This window comes from Magallana gigas, chromosome 9 (assembly GCF_963853765.1).
Source record: "Magallana gigas chromosome 9, xbMagGiga1.1, whole genome shotgun sequence".
Lineage (NCBI taxonomy): Eukaryota > Metazoa > Mollusca > Bivalvia > Ostreida > Ostreidae > Magallana > Magallana gigas.
In genome coordinates this window covers 45,306,427-45,315,824 of record NC_088861.1, presented here as the reverse complement: position 1 = coordinate 45,315,824, position 9,398 = coordinate 45,306,427, and the positions used below count along the sequence as shown (strand labels likewise).

At 36.9% G+C, this 9,398-nt stretch overlaps 1 long non-coding RNA gene across 1 annotated transcript; it reads right to left on the bottom strand.

Annotated features, from left to right (window-relative positions):
• Positions 1 to 7,175: 7,175 nt before the first annotated feature.
• On the bottom strand, positions 7,176 to 9,173 carry LOC117691603 (uncharacterized). The gene is made up of 2 exons (XR_010709621.1): positions 8,891 to 9,173; positions 7,176 to 7,993 (listed from the first exon to the last, which is right to left on the bottom strand). It is a non-coding gene; the product is annotated as an uncharacterized lncRNA (long non-coding RNA).
• Positions 9,174 to 9,398: the final 225 nt, after the last annotated feature.

The following is a 9,398-nucleotide window of genomic DNA, read 5'->3' as shown; positions in this document are numbered from 1 at the left end:
GGATAAGGCGCTAGTACATAATTCTTACATGGCCGTCCCTAGACCTCTCTACCAAGACGTCAAGGACTATATATCCAACTTACTGCAAAAGCACTGGATTCGCCGATCAACTTTACCATATTCCAGTCCAATTGTTTGTGTGAGAAAGAAAGATGGATCACTCCACCTATGTGTAGACTTTCGGAAGTTGAATGCCAAAACTGTCAAGAACCAGTACTCAATTCCACGAGTCCAGGATGCTCTTGATTCTTTGGGTGAAAGTCAATGGTTTTCTCTTCTTGATCAAAGCAAAGCATATCATTAGGGTTTTGTTAAGGACGAGAGTCGAAAGTATACGTCGTTTGTGACCCCATGGGGACAGTACGAGTGGAATAGAATTCCATTTGGACTCACTGGTGCTCCAGGAAGTTTCCAAGCCTACATGAATGAAGCTCTTGAGGGATTGAGGGACAAATGTTGTCTACCATATGTGGATGATATACTGGTTTACAGTAATTCATTTGAATCCCATTTGAATGACTTGAAGTGCGTGTTGACTCGTATAAGGGAAAAGGGTTTGAAATTGAAACCTAGTAAATGCAACCTGTTTCAAAAGCAGAAACGTTACCTAGGTCATCTAGTCACCACGCAAGGACATACTGTAGACCCTACGACCAAGAGGCAGTAATGAAGTTGAAGGATCAGAAACCTAAAACAGTTGGAGATGTAAGAAAAATAATGGGTTTTATTGGTTATTAGAAGAGTTATATACCCAACTTCTCTCGCAGAGCTAAACCCATTTATGATTTGTTGAGGAATGAGAACGTCCCAACTCAATCCAATAAAAAACAGAAGAAAATGAAGTCACAGACATCCGGACAGACGGGGTCATCAGTGCCATTACTTGGACGACTCAACAACAGAACATCTTGGAAGAGCTCATTGATATCCTACTCCACCCACCAGTGATGACATACCCTGACTTTGATAGACCATACACTCTGCATATTGATGCATCACAAATGGGCTTGGGAGCGATTCTCTACCAGAAGCAGGACCATGGAAAGTTAGCAGTAGTCGCATACGCATCCAGGAAGTTGACGCCTGCTGAACAGAACTACCATCTCCAATCAGGGAAATTAGAATTCCTCGCACTCAAGTGGGCCGTCACTGAACGATTTCGTGATTATTTATATTACGCTCCTCACTTTGAAGTGTACAGTGACTATAACCCCTTACGATATATTTTTACGGCCCCAAAGTTGGATGCTACTAGATTGAGGTGGGTGTCCATGTTGGCAGATTTTCGATTTCACATCCATTACAAGCCAGGTGTGAAAAACTGCGACGCCGATGGACTCAGCCGCATGCCATTCGATGTATCTCAGTTTACCGAAAGGTGTTTTCCAGATACAATTGATGCCATTGTGTCAGCAGTGAGACTAGATGAGCCTGCCTGTAGCATCATTAGCACACCTGTCAAGGAGGCTGAAGCAGTAGAAGAGCAGTTGATTCAGGGAGCATCACTACCTATCATTGACAACAGTACTCTGGCAAAGGAACAGCGCAATGATGAAGACATATGTACAGTCCTACTCTGGGTTCAGAAGGGGGAAAAACCTACCAAGCAAGTAACAAAGGGATAGAGCCCAGCTGCAAAGTGCCTACTGCGTGAGTGGGCCAAATTGAAAGTAGAAAATGGATTGTTGAGAAGGGAAATTTCATACCCACGAGAGGGAATAATTCAACAGGTAGTGCTACCGAAATGTTTTCGGAAACTAGTTCTGAAGCATTTACATAATGATTTAGGACATCTAGAGCTGAAAGAGTTTTGAGCTGTGTGAGGGATCGATTCTATTGGGCTCATATGACTTCCGAGAGCGGTATGTCACTCAGGAGTGTCAGTGCATCAAGGACAAAAAGCCTCATGTCCAACGCAAAGCAGCACTGCAGCCAATTACCAGCATTTGTCCGGTAGAACTTGTGTCAATTATTTTTCTCCATTTAGAGCGCTGCAAGGGTGGTTTTGAGTATATATTTGTTGTGATGGACCATTATACCCGCTTTGAACAGGTGTATACTACAAGGAGCAAGTCGGGAAAAACTGCTGCAGAGAAGGTCTTCAACGACTTTGTGCTAAAATTTGGGATGCCAAGCAGATTACACCATGATCAAGGACGTGAATTTGAGAACAAATTTTCTTTGAGATGCTCTCGTACCACACCGTACCACCCACAGGGGAATGGACAAGTGGAACGCTTTAATAGGACGCTATTACAGATGTTGAAAACTTTAGAGCCATCTTGGAAACTGGATTGGAAATCACATCTGAATAAAGTTGTTAATGCCTACAACTGCACGAAGAATGAAACCAAAGGTTAGTCACCATTCTTTCTAATGTTTGGGCGACACCCCACATTACCCATTGACTTGGTATTTCCAGAACTACAACAGCCGATAAGAATACAGACCTATTCTCAATATGTGGCTCAGTGGAGAGACCGCATGGAAGAGGTTTAAAAATTGGCATCGCAACAAGCAGGAAGAATGACTGAAAAGGGAAAACAACAACATGACAAAGGACTTTTGAGTGCACGGTTACATCCTGGAGACTACGTCTTAGTGAAGAACCTTTTAGAGAAGGGAGGTCCTAGAAAGTTAAGATCATTCTGGGAGCAGGATATATATGTTGTTGTGAAGCAGGTGAATGAGGAGACACCAGTTTATGGAGTGAGGAAGAGATCCGGACAGGGTGGATTAAGGCGACTTCACAGGAACCTCCTCCGACAGCGCAACTCTTCACCGATAGAGTCCATGGATAACGACAGGAAATCCCGCAGACCAAAGAAAACCAGCAAACAAGACGTCCCAGTCTATGACGCTGACAGTAGTTCCTCAGATTCCGATGGATTCATTGAGATTACTGGAGTCCCTCTAAATCCTAATGCCACACCATTCACTCCACAGCAGTGCAGTACAGGAAGTGCCTCTTCAGATTCAGTTGATGAAGTGAGGAATCCTACAGACAACCCCGTGGAACCTGTGTTGATTTCACACAGTTCAGCGGATAGTTTCCAGTCAGCTCATAGTTCAAGTGGTCTGGATGGTGGGGAAGATCCAGATTTGCATGACGAACTAGTGGAAACAAATACCCCAGGTAACAGCAGCTCCAGTGGAACCGAAGACCACAGGTACAGACCAAGAAGAGCAACTAAAGTTCCCAGGAAACTCACATATGACCAACTGGGGAAACCATCGTTTGTACAAACCCTTAAAGTGGACTGCGAGATATTTGTGTAAAGTTGTGTTTTAATTTTTCTGTTTACATAGAGACTGTACTTTGTGATGATAAAGACTGTTCAAGTAGTATTTACTACTATCAGTGTGTTTTAAAGAATTAACATGGTGATGAAAGAGACTGTTTTAAGTAGTATGTACTACTCTGAATTGTAACCTCAGTGTTTTAGTGTCATATCTTTGTTTCTTTAAAGTCTCCGTTTGCAATTTGGCCAATTGTAAACATATTAACATATTGGGTGTGAAGACTAGAACATATGTTACAAATTGAATGACATAGGTCAGTTGAATAATTGTGATTTTGATTGTCATGACAACAAATTTGATTTTAAGTGTTTTATTTTGCAAATGTCGGGGCGACATTCAATTTTGAAGGGGAGTGTGTGACGGATAGTTATTGGGGTTTCAGCAACCCCCCCCCCCCCTTTTTTTGTTGATTGATATGTAATGTAGCAAGGGAGATAACTCCAGCGTGGAAGTCCGGAATACGGGGTGATAGGTTTTAACTCTTATATCTGCTGAAACCCGCCAAATAAATGTAACTGTAGAATTCTCCTTTTTTTGATTTTAGCATCAGGACTGGGGTAACATAAGAGTCCAGCGATTTTCTACACATTGCTGTAAATGCAATTGGAGATCCTACACATAACCCTGGTTTTGGACCTGCATAATCATATCTCTGTTAAGGTCTTCCGTGACACAGATTCAATTTGTTTGCCTCCACATAATGTGTAATAATAATGTGACTTATCGAACGACTTCTTCTGTGTCTAAAATCTGATGCCGCGGTTTCGTGATGTCTGCCATAGTTATCAGTATCTAAAACAGATTCTATCAATCAGTTTTGTAATGTTTATATGGAACCACACTTCCAAGGACCTTCCTTATCCCCACTGCTGGTTGAAACCTTAACATTGTGCTTGTAATGTCATCTTGGGTGTACTTGGGTACCCTGTATAAACCACCCTTTGACCAACAGACTTGAAACCTGCACCTGCCTGTGTTTTCTCGTTTTTATCTGGATTAGATTCATGGCGGCTACTCACAAGGAGCCAGACATTCTCTGCTAAGCCAACCGAGAAAATTAAAGATAATTAAAGTACAGAAGTACTGAAAACCGAGCTATTTTGATATGTCATTATATGCATATAGTGATGTAAAGACCGGCAACCTTAAAATGAACAGTGCATTGAATTTTGAAACAAGCGCTTTAAATTTATTTCTTCTTTTCGTCGAACCAATGCATAAAATAGGCCATTAAATTCCATGCGCATTGTACATGTATGTGCCAAACTGCATTGCTTTTGTTTTAAACAGTCAATAATGATAAAAAAAATCGCTTAATCTATTTGCAAACATAAAACCCAACCTATTTGACAAAACATGACTCTCTGTGTAACTATTTGGCAATAAGGGAAGCTTCTACTTTGACGCTGTTCGGTTTTTTTTTACTTTTGCAATTGTGCTATTCATTGAAACACTGACAATTTGCATTCCTAAAGCCAGCAATTTCAGCAAACTTACAACAAAGCCCGACTAAGACTAAATTGTACAATACATGATTAATTTATTTATATGTATATAAACATATTGATATCATAAAGTGTATCTATACTTTCTTGAGAATAAGGTATCATTAGTAACTTGGTTTGTAGTTGACTTTGAATGGTTTTTACGAATATTCCATATCACTGACCACGTGTAAACTATACCGGGTGAACTACAAACCATGTAACGATCATATCTTAACACGCGTTACTCAATTTGTATGCACACACCGCTGCAGTTATGAGACTCATTTTTAAACCTTTGTGATCTCTTTTTCTGACCAATCAGAGAATGCTTTATAAATTAAACAGAAACGTATAGCAATATGGCTGCTCCCATGAACAAAATCAAATTCGTAGAAAAAATAGATCCACTCGGAATAAAACCCGATACCAGTAAGTCAAATACTTACTATTCCGTCCTAAATTTATTTGACAATGGTCAACATTGATCAATTCACAATTAAAATCATTATTGAAACAACGTTTCTTATTTGATCATGTAAATTTGTATGACACCAACCAGCGTGCGAGGTTTCTAACCCCGTCAAACTCTGCCTATTCGGTCAATGGTTTATGTAGGGCAGTGCGAATCAGAAACCCTTGACTTGGGAAAATGTATAATGTCAAGAGACGTTTTTTAATATACATAGAATTTTTTTTACAGTATCCAGACAAAGATTTTTTGAAAATGTTTAAAATAAATTATAACGGAACATAAAGACAGTATGTTAATATAAAAACCGTCGTATGTTGTTTTAAATATCATAACCGTCAAGTATTTTTTCTTTTTTATAATACAGATCGTTTTATTTATTTATTTTGTTCCTTCTTAATGCCTTTTTCTCGGTACATTTTTTGTGAAGATAAATATTTTACTTAATAGAGGAGGTGCATTTAATCTAACAAATATTGAATAACAATAAATTGTCGAAATGAAAAGATATCCAGATTTTGTTTTTTAATCCAGAGATATCTGAGCGAAGCTAGGTCTAAGAACCAGTGCGAGGGAAAAAGAAAGACTAAACCTACAGATTTATTAAGAAAAATAAATTGGCAGCATCCCACCCTAGTTTCTATACGCTGTCCCAAGATATCCTCGATTCACATTTTGCTTAATTACTTGATATTTATAAATTCCTAGGGGTTCGATCGATGTTCACTCAATACCATGAAACTTTTTAAGATTTCTTCTTTTAAACACCATCTAGCTAATTACACGGCGAAAAAAGTTATCTCTACTTGGATTTCTTTTCTGCAACAGACCCGGATGATAAAGTTGAAAAATTGTGCGAGGTATTCCGAGTGACTGCCGAATGGAAAAAAAGATGTCACCATTTGTCATTATCAAATCTCCATAAGAAATTTGATTTCGTTTTGTTTTTCGGTGTTAAAAGAATGATTACCTGTGAAGGAAGTTATCTTGGCTTATTCCCTTTCATATATTACAAATGCACTTCATTCCCAGGTTTGTTTATTTTTATCAACAATGATATTAACAATTGTCTAATGTAACTGTTCTGCATAAATATTTTCTGACAGACTATGTATCACCCCTACTCTGAGGTATTTTATATTAAACTCAAAATTCAAGGTTTCATGGGGTTTGAAGACATGTTTCGGGTTTTGCACAAGGGTTGGTGATTCTTTCGAGATACGAAAGCAAAGACAAAGATAGTGATGTGATCTGTCACTATGGGCGCGCTTGATTTTACCAAAAGGTGTACACCGTGTACACTTTTGTAAATCAAGTGCAAAGGTGTAGCGTTTAGGTGTACACCGGGTGTACACTTTTCTACACCGAGTCAGGGGCATGTGTTGTTGGGTGTAGCACTGAAACCAATATGCCGGACGAATGTTATGATCATGGAAACTTGGAAAATGCTTTTAAGTAATGTAACGGATTAAAAAGTTGTCTTTTGTATGGAAGCCATTAAATTTGAAATGTGTTTTTATTTTAGTGCATTTATAATGTTATTAAAAAAACATATTAATTGTCGCAAAATAGCAGATTCTTTGTTAAAACTGCACCCTTTTCCGTCATATTCATTCTTTACTTCCCTACACCATGTACACTACACCATTGAAGTGGACTTGATATACAATACAAAATTTTTACACCGTTGTATACCGGTGTACACCACATTAAGCTTAATCAAGCGCGCCCTATAATTTAGAGGTGGATATAGCATGTGTACTAAGTGAACTCGCTCTTTCACTGAAACTGCGATCACTCAGTTGATTAGATTTTAATTCTTTCTTGGCTTAGATAAAGGGATAAAACATGAATTGTCGCAAGTCTCCTACCTTACTGTTACAGTATGCGACTTAACATTCAAAGAAAAAGTGTAGTAGAGTCGATTATTGTTTTATTATATCATTTGGAAGAGCAGAATATATGATATATTTAGAAAGGTAAAAAAAAATAAATGGCGACAGCTTTGTATCATCTACGTGAGATCCCAATTCACAATAGCATAAGATATTATAGGGAGCGTTGACATTTCTGTAATTTTGCATTTTCAGTTTTTATTTCTTTAATACATTTATTTAATATAAAACCAATACAAACTTTGCATTGTGGTTATTGTAGATGGAAAATACAGGAAAACTGCTGCTTAACTGAAAATTACCATGGAATATGGATTACGGTTGACCAATAAAAAACGATTCCAGCTAGCCTTTACGGCAACATCTGCCGATTGTTTAATTACAGCAAGACCAGAATAATTGCGACAGTCAACGTAATGGTTAATTCGACCCAGTACGGCCCCGGCTCCAAGGTAGTTGTATTGGCTCCAAAATGTTCCGTATCTGATTATTGGTTTATTCAGTATGAATCGTGCATTTGAAACTGACATCGATGGCGCATCACTTGAACTGCTTGCAATCATTAAGTTGAAACCGTAGTACCGGAAAGCAAACCCCCCTCCACAATAACTTATTTGATGGTTGTCGGTGCCGGTCACGTCATCGTATACCACTACGAACCAGTTACGACTTGGATAGGTGCTTGTTAGATGGTTATATACTAATCTTGCAACTTCTTGGTTGGAACTGTCAATGTTGTGATGTACTATACTCAAAGTACTATTCAGATCATTCATGCGAACAACTGTACTGCCAGCCTTAACGATGGCAATAAGTGACAACCATATCAGCAATTTCATCTAAAATGAAATAAACAGTTAACATTTTTTTAAGATGAAGACTAGCTATGTTTTTTTTAAATGTTATTTTTGTTTAAAATACAGGTTTTATGTCAGATATTTAACCAAACATGATACATTTATTAAAGTGATAGGGACACTTTCAGATCTCAATATGATTGAAAGTATCTCGTACATGATATCACAATACAAATACCGTTTTGAATTCGTAGTATTTAAATTACACAGTGTTTGACAATAAAATACAGTGTTAATGTCTTATATAGGTAAACCAAGTAAAAGTTCCAGGTTGCGAACTCATGACTTGAGGGTAAATAGCTGTCATTTAAACCAATTGCATTCACCTGTTAGAACCCAAAGTTGTGAAAAGATATTATTTAATTAATATTAGGTTGTGTTTAATTGAAAAAAAGTATGTAACAATATGGATGTTTCTAATACATCCGTCTGTAGGCTGTGTGTGAAAAACTAACTACTAATACATGTATCATATTTTATTTTGATTCTTAAAAAGGATTAACATTCTTAAAATTATATCCTTAATATTTTTTTTTTTAACACAGATCTTCTTCTCGGGTATATCTATACAAAAAAATGGCCACGGTCAATCGGTTCTCTTTAATACCAGTATTTATTACACAGTGTAGGCCAGCTATGTCAAAACCAAGGACATTTTGTATTATAAAAGACATTGGACATTTCAGGCAATACACATTATTAATAAGATAAGTTAATTAGATGAATTGAATACAAGTTATTCTTGTTAACAAAGATTCCTGATGTGATTTTTAATTGATAAATTATTGATAATATTCTTGATGTTTCATCTATTACCTAAAATTTTATGTCTTTTTTAAAGTACAAATTAATCTTGCTACAGAAAAACATTTATCTCACCTTGCTATAGACAGTGCAATGTATTGTTTCTAGTTGGAATTTTTGGGATGGTTCTCTAGGTATTATCAGTGATGGATGACAACTACTGAACTCTTGTCTTCAAAAATATTGTATTTATATACGTATAAGAAAATCGAGAGTGAGGTTAAGTCATTGAGTATATTATTGGTTGTTTTATATATTGTAGGCGGAGTCCAATTCTTAGAGTAGAAGAATCAAATAGGCTTAAAAATTAAAATAATTTGAAGCAATATTTTTGAGGCATAATAAGTTTGTTTGTAAACCCATTAATTTTATAATTTGAAGAAATACTATGGAAAGGAATCCGTACATACCATTAAAAGGTTGATTAACAAATGAATGTAATTTGTGATTTAATTGTCTGACATAGGACTCTATGAGAAAGGAAACAGAATAGAAACTGTAGAATATAATTGTTAAAAAAAGTATTGATCATTCGTGAAAATAATCAGCTTAAACAAAACATGTGAATATTTGTATATAATTT